The 17,024-nt window shown below is 43.1% G+C and overlaps 1 protein-coding gene across 19 annotated transcripts in view; it reads right to left on the bottom strand.

The window, feature by feature from the left end:
• The window catches only part of TCF4 (transcription factor 4), a 247,603-nt gene that overhangs the window by 146,032 nt on the left and 84,547 nt on the right, over nt 1-17,024 (bottom strand). The gene's annotated exons all lie outside the window — the stretch shown is intronic.

The raw sequence follows: 17,024 nt of genomic DNA on the forward strand, positions 1-17,024 counted from the left end.
AGCCGCGAGAAGAGCAAGGAAGCTCCGCCGGGCCCACCGTGCCTCGCGCCCCGAGATGCTCCCTTCAGAGGGCTCCGGCCCCCCGCAGCCACCCGCGCCCCGGGGGGGACGGACGGACGGACATCGGGGAGGGACCAGAGCCCCATGCCAAGCTGGGGGTCCCCTATGGGACGCAAGCGCTGCATCCCTGCTCCCCCAGGCTGAGCCCCGGCAAGGGGGGATGCTGGGGCACTGCTGCGGGAAGGAGACGTTTTAACCTCTTCTGCCCGAGCAGCGGTGGTGGGTAACGTTTACAGCGCGCCGCCTCGTCCCCTTCAAACCGTTTAGCTGGATGGAAGGAGAACGAATTCAAGTCACGGCACCCACCAGAACCTGAACATCGCCTGCCCATCACGCAGCAAAGCCGTCCCAGCGGGCTCACGCCTCGCACCAACAGTGGCGGACACCTCCCGTGTACCAACAAAGCCCGAGAAGAGCAACAGAAATCCCAGCCAACTGCGGCCACAGCATCTGGGCAGCCAGAGAGGGGAAGAAAGATGACCCCAGTTTGTAAAATGAACCAGGAGAAAGCAGTTTGTGAGCACGGGGGGGGGGGAAACATGAAGTATCAAAACCCTTGTGCCAGCTGACGACTTGGGTAACTCGCCCACGTCCCAGTGTCGACCAGTGAACGCTCGCCCCGCAGCGATAGCAGGGATACCTGCTCCCCACCCAGAAACTCCCATCAGCAAACCTAAAGCTACGCCACTTGAAACAAAAACCTTTTCTTTCCATTGTTGGACAAAATTTGCCAGTCCTTTGTAACTTGCCTGCACTGCAGCAGCCTCAACCCTGCTGCATTAATAATATAAAGAAAAGTGCAATTTCTGAAAGGACACAAGAAAGAAATAAAGGCGGCTGAGACAAAAATGTCCACTTCTCGAAAGGAAGCTAAAGCTGGTCATCTCATTTGACTGTGTCGATCTGAAAGATGTTCTTGTCACAGAGACACTCACCTGGTGAAAGGTCTTGCCCAGGCAAACGCCTAATGAACTGCATTTAAAATCTGAAAATACACTCCAGTCACAAGCATGAAAACAGGTTAATTTAAAAATAAACAAACAAAACCTTTCAGGTTTATTTTAGCTCTCTGCTGTCACACAGAACGATCAGGGCTTCTTTACATATGCTTCAAGATATACGTTTTCATTTACACGGTATTATTTCGGAGACTGACCAAGCTCCTGTTTGGCAGGTTTTGACAGGGAATAGGAAAAAAAAGATGCATAGGGGAAATTCTGATGAAACATCTACTAGAGCCAAAGTATATCTCCTGCATGCTTTTCTGTCCAATGTGTCTTTTCTTGGTTTTCATGCAAAGCCCTGAAAAACACAAGTCACATCTCTTAAGTAATGTTTTGAAAGTATCTACCTTGAATTTTGGATCACGTTCAATTTACGAGGCACATGTAATTTTACAGCACGTTGGGCATCAGCAGAGCAACTGAAATAAACCCTCTGCTTCCTTGCGGGCAGCGCGGGCTCCTTCCATCTCCCACCCCAGGCGAGCTCACAGAGCAGTTTTATGACACGCTTGTTTTGTTGTTGTTTTTAAACTGCTTATTGAGAGAATTTTCCTCCCATTCTTTTCATTAGTACCTTGGAAATACTCACATATTCTATTTCCCAGAAATTTGTATGCTCCCAGAAGTATCCTACTATTTTATGCTGTCTGCTTGCTCACACAAAACTTTGCCTATAAACTCCGTAATGCTAGCACCCATCATACCTATTAAGATTTTTCTAGCGCTATAGAGAAAAAGAGTCAACTTATGTTTTTGAATGAGCTTCCTTCTCTTCTGACGAACAAAATCCACACGTTTGCATTAATAAATTTCTGGGTTTTGGCTCAAAAGAAATTGCAGTACAAAAAGCAGATGTGTACGTTGGATTCTTTCAAATTAAATTTCCAAAAGCTGAGCCTATTCTAGCTCCAGATCAAAGGCACTAAAACACCATCTCCTCCCCCTTCCAGTATAATTACAGAGATTTCATTTCTTTTGTTACACCGAGCACAACAGGTAAATCTCAAAACCTGAAAAATAACAATCGGTTGCTGCTGCGGAGCAAGTCCGTGCCACGGTGCACCTCTGCACCGCACCCCTGCTGCTTCGGCTACCCAGGGATGGGAAATATCTGCTTTATTCCTGGAGATTGCTTTTCCTTATGAGCTTCATGCCAAAGCTGCTGAGAGGAGCGTACTAGGTTACACGTTGTATTCTGGCAGGACTGGAGGAGGCTGGGGGCAGGGGAGAAGCAAAGCTTTTAACACCGATAAAATGCAAACTGGCAAGGGAGGGCAAGGGAGTCTTGCAAGTTCAGATGTTGTCAGAAAGTTATGAAAACGTAGCAGTTTTCCACATGCCTCTGAAGAAAGAGGTGCACAGTCAGAAAAGCACACAAGAGATATCCAAAGATAATATTTAAGAAAAAAAATATACACCACCCCTCTCTGCTGTTGTCCACAGTACTCGCTCAGAGACCGTATGGAGCGGTATAGCGAGCGTGAGGCCAGGGAGCGTAAAACAGAAGAAATTTCAGGATGTACGCAAACCTACCCAGGTTGGTTTGTGTTTGTGACCAACCCGCCAAGCAGAACATCTATTCCCAATATTGACGCACTTCTATTTTTAACTTCTGATAGTATCTGGTTCTAGCGCTGGCCATTAATGCGTCCCTGTATTATTTTCCCTGTATGAGAATTTCTGCATGTAATTCCTTTCACATCTGGCCTTTGCTCAGCTCAAGGCTTGTGACCAGTTTCATATTTGTCACTAGATCAAATAGCCTTGCAACATCCCCCCAACCTTCAGAAGGGACCCTCTGCAATCGCATCCTCCCTGCAGGAGGCAAACCTGCCTTTCCCCCTCTCTCAGTGAGGGAGTTCTCAAAGTCGATGCTCATGTGAGCTTGTCGCTGTGGCACCTTCTATGTTCCTGTATTATTCCTATGCCACATACAAATCTGTATGTGTTAATAATCAATGAATCATCACTGAAGAAGGTAACCAAATAATGCAACGTTAATACAGCTCCACCCATCCAATGCAACCCTATGAGATAGATAATTATCTCTAATGAAAACCAATACAGACCTGGGTTTTTTTTGTACACCCACACCTGCAGTCAGTGTCTCCAGCCCCGCTCCTCCACGCCGTGCCAGCGGGCTGGCCGGGCAGCGGCCGAGCAACAGAGGATGAGGCACATGGCAGGGACACCTCCCATCGGAGCTGTTGAAGGAAGGTGGATAACCGATACACAGCACTCAACTGTGCTGGGGTCTCTCAGATAATGACAGCTGGCAAGGCAGAGGAGGAGCAGCAGGCCCATACTGTACTTAAAACCTGCAATTTAAGGGCCTTCAGTTAAAACTCTGAGCTCCCAATAACACGGAATCACAAACTTAAGCAAGAGACCAGTATTACCTACAGCCAGAATCCGGGCTTCTTGCACCTCATTACTGGGTTTTATTCCAGTTCTGCCTTTGATTCTCCTGTTGACCTTGGGGAAGTCACAGCTTCTCTACCCTTAATTTAGCAAAATCTGCTCAGACCATTCCACCTGGACCAGCCTATATGGCCAACCCATGGGGAAAGCAACTCCTGCACTCTCACGCTGACAGTAGAGCAAGGAGACATTCAGAAAGAACGTCACATGGGGCCTTCCACTGTCAGGGAATGGATCTCTGCCTATTTCACCTAACCTACGTATGGGATGAGATAACATCAGCAAATAATATCTATCTGCCTCACCAGCATGTTTGCGAGGCTTATTTTATGAATGTGAGTGCAATACTTTTCAGTCCCTAGAATTTTAATCTTGCTGGTATGCATGTACATCAAAGCATTTGTGCTCCAGAAGAGGATATGCGGACCAGGATAATTTTCACAGCCAGCACATCCACCAAGGGACTCTGGGGCACAGCAAAAGAAATGAAGATGGGGGGGAAATTTATGAGAGAGAGGTTAAGGGAGAAGTTTGCAAATTAAAAAAACAAATGTGAGAGCACAAGCAGAGCAGAAGAGAGTGGATGAATTCACTTAATTCTTCTAAATTCAGAGAGAGCAACAACGAAGCATGAAAGGGAACAGGATATGTTAAGGGCGGGCTGTGGAGAAAGTAGAAAAGAAGGAATGGGCTCCGTATTCCTTTGTCCTTTTTTTCTTCTCTTTTCCTAGTTCCTTCCTTTCTTAGTTTTCTGCTTTCCTGACTCCTCTGTCCTTCATTATCCTCTTTCCTGTTATTTTGCTTAAAACTGGCAAAAATTACAAACTGCACAGGCGTTAAAACTGGCCTGAATTCCAAATATAAGCCCAAATCTAGGCCAGAGGTATATTTGGCAAATACAAATCCTTGCCAGATTTACACAGCTCTAATAATAAGGTGACAAGAACCGTGCACAGGATTACGGATGTGGCCTCACTCATCCTTTATAAAGTGCCAAAATAGTTTCCTCTGACTTTTATTCAACCTTTGCTCATGAATCTCAGACCTTAGCTTCAGGAGGGGGGGGGGGGGAAGAAACCCCCAAAAGAAAAAACAAACCTGTTTTGTGTTTGGGTGAAGGTTTAAATGCACTGTTTTCCATCAACCCTCAGATCTGTCTCCCTCCATTAAACAGCAACAGGAGCCTATACAGAACATGGAAGGGCCTCACCTTGTAGCCCCATTCAGCCTGAGCAGGACACTACGACAAGAGCCTGCTCTTAGCTATACTGACAAATTTCCAGACCAACTGCACGCCCCAGCCATGAAAGCAGAATTTGGGTTCCTATTCACTTTGGTGCTCAGCATATTTTCTCATCTGTTTAACACATCAGAAAAAAAGCAGGTTCACATTACCCTCTTTCCCTCCTTATTCATCTCAGTAGCTGAATCAAAAGTCCTTTTCACATTTTTAAAACCCCCTCAGATCCCACATCACCCTTGTTCCTATCATGGGCCCGCGGCTGGCTGCTCTCCATCTCCGGTCAGAAGAGGGACATCCACTTGGCACTCCTTGACATCTGGAATAATCTCATGGCATCTCTCTGAACCACCAGCTTTTTTCAAATCCTCCCACCAGCACATCTTTCCTTCCCTCCCCTTTTACTTTTGCTCTCCCTCTACATTTAAGTAATTATTTTGCCCTGCATTTTAAAATCTTGAAAGCGTTAAAAACAAAAAACCACTATAGCAATAGAAACTCGCAAGCAGATTTTTATTACTACACAGAGCCGTGTTCAAGTCAACAGGGCTCTGCACTGTGGCAGGACTCCTCCTGCATGGATCCAACTGCAGGACTGTGGCCAAAGCTGTATTTTATATTGCCTCTCTTTTAAGTGCAGCTTGCTCCCCTCAGTTTTGTATCATCAGCAAATCTCATTACATGATGGAAGAAATATGTGGACTCTTATGAGAGAACAAGTCTAGCTTCAAAGCCAAGTCCGTTCCCAACATGTTACAGGTGTGCACCACATGAGCAGGCACAGAAATTGCAACTGTTCAGGGTGTGATGACAGCTCCATATAATGTGATCAAAAACATTTCACATGTAAAAAAAAAATATCAAAGTTAGACAAAGAATAGTTCTGCCATACAAAGAGGTGAAACCTAGTCAAACAAAACACACTGGAGAAGGACTGGCTATTTAAATGATCAAGTTAAACAAGACACAGCTCAGTCTGCCATGCTTCACTAGCATTTATAAGCCTACCAAACAGATCCTTACTATTGCCTCACTAACCTGCCTCGCCACCTGGCTTACCACCAGAAAGGGGGGGGGCAGGAAGGGAACTCCCCAGGTTGACCTAAAAACAAGCATATTCCACGTGTGTAAGCCCAGTACTCTGGAGGTGATAAAAGCCTCTTGCTCTGTTCTGCAGAAAAGCAGAAACAATTCAATAGTGAATTTCAGGTGAATTTTCAAAATGTAGTCGAGAGAACCTCAAAGATGCAAAGGCTGGAGCTCCATTGCCTTGAATCCAGCCACAACAAAAAGGCACAGAATGTATTTTAAGATAGCTGGAACTTTGGGTGTGTTATACATATGGAAAATTTTGCTTATGGGCATGGAGAGACGATTTTTGTATTAACAACAGAAGGCCAAAGTGCCTCTGTAACGAAACTCATCCTCAAGTGAACACCCGCAAGTCTATCACGACAATGTAACCTGAGCATGCTCTGTAGAAAAAAGGACAAATTTTACATGTGACTTCTTTCTGTAGCCATTCATGCTTTGAAAGCTCTTGGTTTTTTGCAGTTTCCATCAACAGAAAACTAGGAGTATATTGAGTGGATTTAGGACACTGACTAAACTGAACAATAAGGATGCTATTTGGTCATGACCAGGAGAGTGGCAGGGAGCTCTGGCAGCTTAAACATGGACAAATAGAGGGCTACAAGCAATAAGCTCAGTCTCTGGTTGCATTTGGGTGTTTCCGTTCACAAAATGGGGATTATGAGAGAATTTATCACCTATTCAGAGATTCGTCTGCAATCCCTTGTATCCCAAGGGACGTTATTTCAGAGGCTGGTGGTGTAATAGAAGGCTACTGAAGCCAAAGCATATTCCCATCAAGATAAGCAGGCGTTACAAAGTATTATCCAACTTACAGTGCATCTATGAGATATTTTACTTTTCCAGTAGAAGTTGGGAGAAGAGCCTTAAAAGGAAGGTCTAGTTAAATCTAGTCACAGAATTTTCATGAGATCCATGAGCCTACCAAACCTACTTCCATTCCTTAGATATTAGCCTTCATCATCTCAGATGCTACCAAACAGTATGGGTGGAGGTACCAGAAGGTGTGTCTCCTCAGGATGACCAGCAAAAACAAAGCACATCTCCAGTCTGTAGGTCAAGGAAAGAAGATCAGATGAAGGCAGAACTGCCTCTCCGCTAGAACGTTTGCCCTGCAGCTGCAGAGATGAGACACCAGCAGAGAAAATCTGCCGGCAGCTGCATTTGGGAAGAGGGTAAGAGACTCCACTCAGGGGACAGAAGAAAGGGTTTGGTCTTCTGCAAAAGCTGTCCAAAGTGTTGGAGAGAAACCTCTGCCTGGGGGATGTGAAATCTTGTTTGATCTGGATTCTATTTCTTAAGTATTGCAAGGTTTTAAAAATAAAGCGTTTTGCTGAATCAGCTTGGTATCCAAATGTTAAAGATCTCCTCTGCCAGATGGACAACCTAAGTTCAGTTTCAGTTTGCACTGGTTTTTGCACAATCCTCCAAATATTGGTAAATTTTCATTGATGTTGTTCTAACATATATGCTGAGGAAGACCACAAATCTTAAGTCCCCAGCCCTGCAACAGCTTAGCTCTGTGTTAAATATTCTACACGTTACCTCCCTCAGTTTTGATATCTGCCTGTTCAATGGAAACCAAGCATCTCATTTTGCATCCAGCTTCAGTGCTACTGCCTGCCAGTCACTCAGACATCATTCCTGTGAAGACAGCCAAACCTAATGAGTACAAGAAAGTAACGAATCTGGACTGGGAAGAGGCACGAGAACCTTTAATATCAAATTTGTGAAAGCCAAAATACCTCTGAAGAAACATGAGGCTCAAGGATGAGGCTGGCAAGATGACCAAGATGAAACTCCATTGTTACGTTGAACATTTAAGTTCAGTCATTCATTAAAGTGTGAAGCTCACTCAAGTTCATGCACTGAAGACTGTCCCAGCAAGAGTATGATTCTTCCAGAGATCATTAAAAGGCTCAGAAAGAAGAGCATCAGTACTCTGGATATTAGTTCTTCATACACCCAGGTCCAGACTGGCTGAGCTTCAACTCTGAACCTGAGGGTAAATGCAACAACAGAACAGAGGCATATATGGGCTGGTCTTATATACTCCTATAGACCACTCTGATGAAAACATCCCAGACGTATGACCTGAAGTATCTTGCCTTCAGATGTGAACATCAGACCATGCAATATCAACCTTCCCGTCAGATGAAGAATATGTTTATTCTGGCAGAACTAAAAGATATCAATGATTTTCTTTGAGGAGGCAGAACACACCATATAGCAGAAACCATCTGGAAGCGCTTCACCTTAAGTTTGTTGATCTGTGATGGTTCCCTCAAAGAAAATTTTCTCCTGACCCAACTGAGCTACTGCTTATGGATGGCCCTAAGTTCAGTCTCCCTTCCATACAGGACTGTACATTTTGTGGAGACTGGACTCCTCATTGTAAAATATATTTTAAGTATTTAAAATTATTTTAAAATAACTAAAACAGAGACACACACAGAACCTGTCGATAAAGTCCTTATGGGACAAAAGCATCGTGCCACTGTGGTGAAACACAGAGCTCCCCTCATGGTTATCTCTGTGGACAGCTGAGGACACTAAGGAATAGAGTGGAGTTATTTGTTTGGTTTTTTTTTTTTCCCCATGAACATGAAATAGCCCTTTCTCTTTTCTTATTTAAGAATTCTGTGATAGCTCCTCTATAGAGTTTAATCCATCTACTGATGTTCTCACCCACCGTGTGATCACCCATTCTGGAATAATCCCTATTTCCTTCAATATTTCTTGCCTCTCTCCTGGGAAATTTATATCTGATTCTGGCATCTGTTCCCCATCCTCTTTTGTGAACACTGAGGCGAAAAATCCATTTATTTTTTAGCAGTGTCTACATCATCTGTCAATAAATTACCCTTTCCATCTCTAAGAGGTCCTAAAATCTACTTTACTGACCTCCTCTTCTTTATGCATTGCAATAATCTTTCATGATTATTTATCTTAACCTCATGTACAGTTGCTCCTTTCTTTCCCTCTCTTTGCTTTCAGATTATTATTTTTTAACATTGAACATCATCCCACGCGTTCTCTGAACTTGATGTTTTACATCTTACATTCTTGCCTGCCTTTCTTAAGATTTCTTCCCGCCATACTTGTCCTTCTATATTAGGATGTTAGTATGATTTTCATCATATTATTTATTCTTAGCATAGCTGTGTAGAATATACTTGCTACACTTACTTTTCAGTAGGTACCAATTGCCCTTGATGTTGTGTATTTACAGGGCATCATCTTTCTATTCCCTCTGAAAACAGGTTCTTATATGCAAAGCTAAATGTGAGCTACACTTAGAATATGACAGCTGCTCTGTTTGCACACCTCACCTGACTATCAGCAGGTAATTTAGTGCTTTAAAAATTATTACAAGTATTGTCCTGGCTTTAAGCCCACTTTAATGCTCAGTCAACAGCAGTTACTCCAAAGTTTCACTAATTTTTTCACGTTTCTTCATTCCTCCTTCTTTATTGTTTTTGTTTTGCTAGTTGAAATACAGCATGATTAAGCAGATTACAGCCATTGGGCCAACTTCTATAGATGCCTGCAAACCTCCCCATATAAGAGTTCTTAAAACAAGCTCTCTCTTCAGATTTTCAGTTACCTTCTGGGTGCTGCTCCATATACCATGGGAGATTTGTAATCTCAGCCAAAACTGGCTTTGGAATCAATTCCCTGGCTATGAGATTTACATGAAAGTTAAGATTTAGGATGGAAAAAAAAAATATTCTCCTACAAGGCATATTTGGAAAAACAAAATTTGCTGGCAATATGAACCAGAATCAGGCATCTTCAATTCTGGTGACATATAAAAAGGAAAATATAAGTAGTAGAAAGGATATGAACATGTTGATATAGATATCATAATTAAAAGGTATTTAAACAACAAATTAAAAATGCTTGTAAGTAAATTCCTGCCTATCTGTTTATATAGCTTCCTCATCCAAGAATTAATCAAAAGTGCTTTTTCCAGATAATTCTCACACACACACACAATGCCACTCTTTTTAATATTTGATCGTTGGCCTAATTTCTTCTTTACCGCATTTAGTCAGCATGTTTGCTTCCCAGAATATCCTTCTCCATCACTTCTCATTCTGTACTCTTTTTAGAACTATTGAATATGCTTAAGACCACAATCACATAGTAAAAGTTTGCAGAAAGAAGAAATGTATCAGAGTACTCTGATTTTAGTTAAAAAGAAATATAATCTAATTAAAGTACTGATGGTTCCTGTTAAATGCGTGCTCCATATCTTTTTATTTCACATGGTACAAGGATCAAAGCATGGACCTAGTATACTATCAGCCTTGTATAGTGTGAGAACTGGTGCTGTCCTTAATTCAGACCATATGGTAAGATGTATCTATTGGCATGATGCTGTAGAGAATTACTGTACCCTCCTGTCATACCCTTTTTATCATTTTCATTGGAACTGTTTTATATTTGATTTTGTATATTCAGTGCATCTGACCAAATGTGCTAAATCCAGAGCAGTACTAGAGGCTGAAGGCTGGGGACAAGAATAGAGAAGTCATTACAGAAACTGTCAGAAGCAGTCTCAAGAAAGAGAATTAAAAATTTAACTACAAAAGTAAAAATGATTTTTTGCTTCAAGACTATCACATCTCCCTACAGAAAGAAATGATAATTTTCTCTCCTGGACATGTCCTTAGACATACAGAAAAGCCTTAGAAGAAATCTGTTGCAGAAATGCAGACGGCAGTTAGTTTTGACCAACAATGCACAGCCAAAGCTCTGCCTGTGCCTGAGCTTGAATATAGACTGGCATTAAGGCTCAGCCACCCCTGAGCCCTGATGGTTGCAGCTTTATTTTTTTGTAGGAGAATACACCAAGACATAACAAGATAAGTTGATCTTACTTAGTTAACACCTTATTCGATTCAACATCTCCATACACTGTGAAGTTCAGACCTAAGGTACGTACAGGCTCAAAACGATTATTAATTATCCAGCTAACTCGGCATTGTTTTACACATTCTGTGCCTTAACTAGAGAGCATAACAAAACCATTGTTTTTGCCTGTTTAACGGACCATGACTGGAGCAGCTATGTAAATGACCTAGTAATTCAACAAATTTGTTTTGTTTCACAGATTTTCCCACATGTATACTTTCCAGCTGTAATGCAAATCTATTCCACATCCAGGCCAGTCGTGTCCCCCAGAAGCACGCCGCTACCTTTAGGTGTACGCTCACTGATTATGTGACTGCAAACAACTCGGGGAAAACAGGAAGATTGTAACTAATTTGCAAATCCTTTTTTTTTTGGTGGTGGTTGGTTTTTTGGAGGCTTGGGGTGGGGGGGTGTTTGGTTTGGTTTTTTGTTTCTTTTCAAATGCCTATCAATGATTTTCCTGGTGGGGTAAGGTTTTCTAGAAATTTAATTTTTTCCTCTCTATGAATATTTTAAGGAAGTCACTTACAGGTTTCTTTTAATGCTCAAACAGGTGTGAGCTCAAATTCCCTCTGCCACTAATATCAGCTCAGCTGGAGAACAGCAGCAAATGCTTATTTGAAAGCCAAACTACATTCATCTATATAAAGGGCAGAAGCTCATTAACCATTAAAGCGCCTTCTGGATGTTACTTTAAAAGCCGTTTCTCTATTAATGTGCTTGCAATGCAGAAAAATGCAGTGTCTCAAGCAGATAAAACCAGAGCCTCGGAGCCCAGCTGAACCTGTGTAGCTCTGTACCGTTTGTGCTTTGGTTAGGTGAAGCCCGCCGGAGGTTTCTGAGCCAGCCCTGCAGCCTGCTTCACCAGGAGCAGCAATTACCCAACGCCTGCAGACGCTCCGTGGTTTTAACTCAGCAACTCCATGCTGCACGACCCAATTCCCGCTCCAGGGCCACGCCAATGGCAGGCTCGAAAACCTCCAGGTCTGCAGAAGGTCGCTGCAGAAGAGAGGGCTGGATTATTAGCAGGAGGATGTTAGGATGTTCTCTTCTGCCTACAGGGAGGATAACTTCAGGCAATATTTTGCAAACTTACAATTTGTACTCCAAATACAGATCAAATACATTTGCAGTTCAATGCAAATTTTTCACACAGCTTTAGTCTATGCCATGCTATGCAGAATACAACTGTCACACAAAATAACTTATTAAAAATGCTTGGACTTGTTTAAGAACAAAACACAATGGAATGTAAACTTCACTGAAAACTATGTAGTACAAAATAATATTTCAATTCTTTGCTCAGTATGCAGACATTAATTGCCACAGTCTACAGTTTCTATTTATACATCTGCTGCTCGTTCCCCAAATAAATGGAAACGTCCTTGTAATTTCTTTTCTTCAGGACTGTATAAGAGGCTGGGGTTGAATGCTGAAACTCAGAATCCTGACTGCCAGCGCTTGCAAGATTGACTTGCTGCAAAATATATTAACTCCTGATTGGGAACTGTAACATATTTATATCTACATCTACAAAATACTTTTCAGCACAGATTTTTTTTCTGTTAATTTTGTTCATAGGCAAGTGAGACAAGAGAAGCAGCAGGCATATTCCACAACAAGAATGCATACGTGAGCCAGTTCTTCTACAAAGCATTTTAAGGCATCTTTCAAGGCCCCAGTTGACAGTAAATAACGTGATTTTCATTGTGGTTATCTTAGAAAGCTAAAATGCTACATCTAAGCTCTTCAGGTCTCAGCCTTGACACCCTGCATAGTTAAACTCAAAATGTTGCTCAGGGTTATCCAGAAGCACTTCTACTTTGTTGTGCAGAAACCACTGAAACTAATCCAGAAAAAAAGGCTGGAAGAAATCCTGTCCAGCTGTTCCTGGGTAAGGGGAGGAAGGAACACAGAGCCTTAACTTACATGTAAATTTAGATACATGTCCATTAAAGAGCGGAATGGACCATGTCTGAAATCAGTTGCTGGTTTGTAATTCAGTTCTTGGAGATGCATTTACAGTGCCCTGCTCTCACAATATGCAAGGGGGCACATTTATTTCCCAGATTAGTGCCATTTTTAAGGTTTGGAGAAATTGAAATCGAGATATTTTGGTTGGTGAAACAAATCTAGATTTGGCAAAAAACCGTGAGAGATTACTCTTCCTGGATTTAGGTTGAAAACCCTGTCTCAGATCTTCCCTTCTGTACTCACATGGGGATGGGAAGAACAAGGGTTAGGATAGTGGGCATGTATATCCGCAAAGCATTTACCTGAGTGGTTGTAAGGGGAGTTAGGTAAGTTTAGAGCTGAATAAAAACATAGAACTAAGAAAACCAAGATGCCAGATGCACATTTCGAGGCATGACATGCCAAACAAGCCAAATAGTTCAAACTTGGCAGCTGAATTCAGGTTTTCAGACCTTTCTCTAATCAGCCCCGAAGCTCCCCCTCCCAACCCCCCGGCACGGCATAGAGCACCGCAGTCGTGGGAAGCAGTCCTGCCTGGTCGGACCCGTCTTCTCCAGGTCATAGCTGGCATCTATAGAAATAGCAATGCTGCTCGTGGCCCCAGCACGTTTTCCATCCACAACCACAGGACCAAGTCAAAGGCCTTCTTGCAGTCCAGCCACACCCCACTTCAGGGGGATCCCACTTTGGGGACGTGGCAGTCATCATGCTTGATAAGGAACTCAGATACCAGTACCTGTTCCCTCCCCAGCAGTACTGCAGTGGGATCCCTGCAGTATGCAGTGCATCCACCCCAAAGTGCCTCGTTTCCAGGTGGAAATGAGTACAGTCACATCACTCCTAACATTTCCCACCTGGCCGGGGAATACCTGGTGCTGAGCAGTTGGGAAAGCACTCAGTGGGATAACGCTCTCCCCCTCTGGAAGCACTCGCCTGTCATGCATCGTCCATTCAGTGACTTCTCCCAACACTGCAGGTGCTGGGTTGTGTCAGCTGCACGAATGTAAAATACTTCAAATGAAAACTGGAGTCCAGGATTTCCAGTTCTTTGGTTTCTGAAGGCCTTTCCTGACCTTTTTAGCTGTTACAGTCAGATTTTCTGTTGTTAAAACACATCTTAGCTAATGCTGTAGCTGGTCAGACAGTCACAGATTTTTCTGGAAAACATAGTTCTGCTTGTGATTCCTGAAAATTCACCTTTGACTGCTTTTTAAAAAACTTGTCACGGGTTTCTTTCTGTATGTCATATAGAATTTATTTTTTCCCAAATATAATAGTAGTTCCTTTGTTTTCTATCCACCATAAGTTGCCAGGCTCCTTCAATAGTGCATTGCCCTGAAAAGGCTTTAGGAAACAGTAAGAAAAAAACCAGACACCACTAAGATCAGTAAGCAGCTACTGAGTGTGTGTTCCCATAACGTGGATGACCCATATGAAGCATCACAACTGCGATTTCCCCAAGTGGTGGCATCCTTGGGTGTCACCGAACGCAAGAACTGAGAGACCATCAAACTCTTTTGCATTTCAAATTTACAACTGAAAATTACTGGACAGTTTTTGACACTTCCCTCATGGTTCCTCACGTACCTTCACTTCTCCAGCTGCAAAATGGGAACCAAAGCCACCTGACATAACAGAGGTGGTGTGAAAAAGAATTAATGTTCGCGATGTGCCAGACACTAACTGAGAAAATCAAAAATCTGCCAGGATGAAATGTAATCTCATTTTAGGAAATGTTGAAATCATTTCTGCAGAAGGTTAAAAAAATAATAATCAGGCTGAGTCAGATACACAGCATGGAAAATTTCATCCCAAATGTTTACAGTTTAGCAATTGAAAGCAAGGCCTTATAATGCTGTGTTGGGTAAACTTCACTAATCTGCAAAAATTCCAGTTCTACTTATAATAACAGTAACAGAATCAAAGCTGTACGGATTAAAAGCAAACGCCACAGCAATATTCGTACGGAGACAAGCGCTATCATAGCATTAAAAATAATATTAAAAATTGGCACATATACGGAGTATCCAAGGAACTCAGGATGTTTTCCAGACAGTAATTCATCACATCTCACAATATCCCTGCAAAATATATAGCGTGCGTTCAGATAAAGAGGAAGGCACATTTGAGCATAAAGACGTTAAAGAACTTGCCAAGAGCGTGCCGCAGATCGGCAGCCGAGCCGGGCTCCCCAGGAACCCCGGCACGAGCCGTCCCTCCCGGCACGGCGGGCAGCCCATGCCGCCCCAGCCCCCCGGCACTGCGCTGGCACCGGCACTGCTGGGCCGCTCCAACTGCGAGAAAACGCCACCTTCTCCAAAATAACAATGCTAAGAGGAAAATTATGACTTGGAGATTTTTAAAAGGAAAAGGGATGAAACCAGAGGGGAAAATATTTATTTTGCAATACAAGTGCCAGTCTCTGGCAAACGCACGCGCCGGCCCTCCCAAAAGCACGTCAGGCAAGTGATCGTGTAAGGGCACAACCCGAAGAAGTACAGCATTGATCTGAAGCAGACAACTGGGAGGGAAGTAAGAGTAAGTCATTGTATCTGCTCTTCATTTTGGGTTTTGCAATAGAAAGAGAAATAAACACAAGCAAAGATTTTGTCTTCACATATTAGGTCACCGACCAACTCCTACAACCATTAAGAGATCTACATTCAGTGACCTTACGTCCTTTTAGAGAGTCTCAAAGCAATATCAGAAATTAAATACTGTCTTCTAGTTAGTAGTATAGGAACTTTTTCAAGAAGTCATATAAAATCACTGCTGTGAACACCAGAATTATTACATGCAGAGGGAAGGAGTACACAAACTGTCCGTGCAACAAAATAAGAAAAGTGCTTTTGATCTTTTCTATTCTCATTTTTACTACATTCAACAAAGTGGGTTAAATCAGCTTTGTAAACCTCAGGGAAAGTTTTCTCCCGCAGCAAGTTTCTCCCTGCCATACCCTCCGCCGTGACTGCCTGTCCGGTGCACAGCGGCTGGTGACCTAAAGCGTTCACAACGCTTCACCTTGTGCGGCATGCTGGGTTAAATTCAGGGTGGTTAGAGCACTTTGAAGCAACACAAACCTAAATATTCCTGGTAGGCAAACTGAGGAGAGGAACTGAATTATAATGAACCAGCAGCTGTCACAATATGACCACAGTAACCAAATCAAAATATCAACCACTAACCCAGATGAGATTCAAAGGTCACCACATAAGCCAGCAGCTTTCTTCAGCAGTGCCTGAAACCTCAATTTAATCCTTGCAGTGGAACGCTCCATTAAGCTACAGGGGGTTTAGAAGCAAGTTACTGTACATTGGTAAATGATTTAATGTACTAGCAAGATATCCCAAGTAGTGGGATAAGAGACATTCCCAAAGAGCACACCTAGAAACCAGAGAGGCAATGAGAAGCAACACCCAATGTGCCATACCCATCACAGCTATCTGGCCATGCACTTTTCATTGCTGGGCCAAGTAACTACTCTTCAGATACTCTTAAGAAAACACTAAATACCTAGCAGGGTAGCGGGACTCCAGACACACACAAAGCAAGCTGTGTTTGAATACACGCAGGCAGTAGTTTGAGAAGCTGAGTAATGCATGCAGCTCTGCGACTTCTCTCTGCTCCTCCCCACAGGGCTTGCTCCAAAGCCTAATGCGCAGGCTTCCTGGTAGACACTGGCCACGTAAAAATATATTTTAAAAACCAAGTATCTGAGAAATAAAATACAATAAGCCCTCATTTAAGCACAGCCTGCCTGCAAACATTTGTGGTTCACAGGTACAGGGTCAGTAATACCTATCCCCAGTAACAACAAAGTCTTTTCTGCCTGGAAAACCACCTCAAATCAGGAGCAACTCCATTGAAGTCAACAGCATACACCAGTATAAAACCAGTTCAAGCTGGATAATTGTCAGGCTTTTTATCACCTGCCAAGAGAAAGAGGAGCATGGAAAGAAAACTACAGTGTGGCTCTGTAGGTGCCAGCTGCGTAACACCAGAGTTTACGGGGACCTTTCCTGGGGGAGTTTGCAGGCCTGCCAGGAAAAGGGGAATGATAAAACACATTTGGAGTAACAGGAGCTGGGAGCTGGCAGTCCAGGCAGCCTCCATCCGAGTAAACAGCACTGTGCATTGTTCATCACCACGATATTTAGATTTCTCCTAAAATCACAAATACAGACGTGACCAGCGCAGACTGACAGCAGTCTTTGTTTCACAGACACAGTCCTCCACAGAGGCAGGGTTAGCAACCACAGCGCCTGTCCCGGTGCCGGTTAAGGGTTTCCATTCCCACACGGCACAGAAACAGA

Source organism: Aquila chrysaetos, chromosome Z, assembly GCF_900496995.4.
Source record: "Aquila chrysaetos chrysaetos chromosome Z, bAquChr1.4, whole genome shotgun sequence".
In the NCBI taxonomy this organism is placed as follows: domain Eukaryota; kingdom Metazoa; phylum Chordata; class Aves; order Accipitriformes; family Accipitridae; genus Aquila; species Aquila chrysaetos.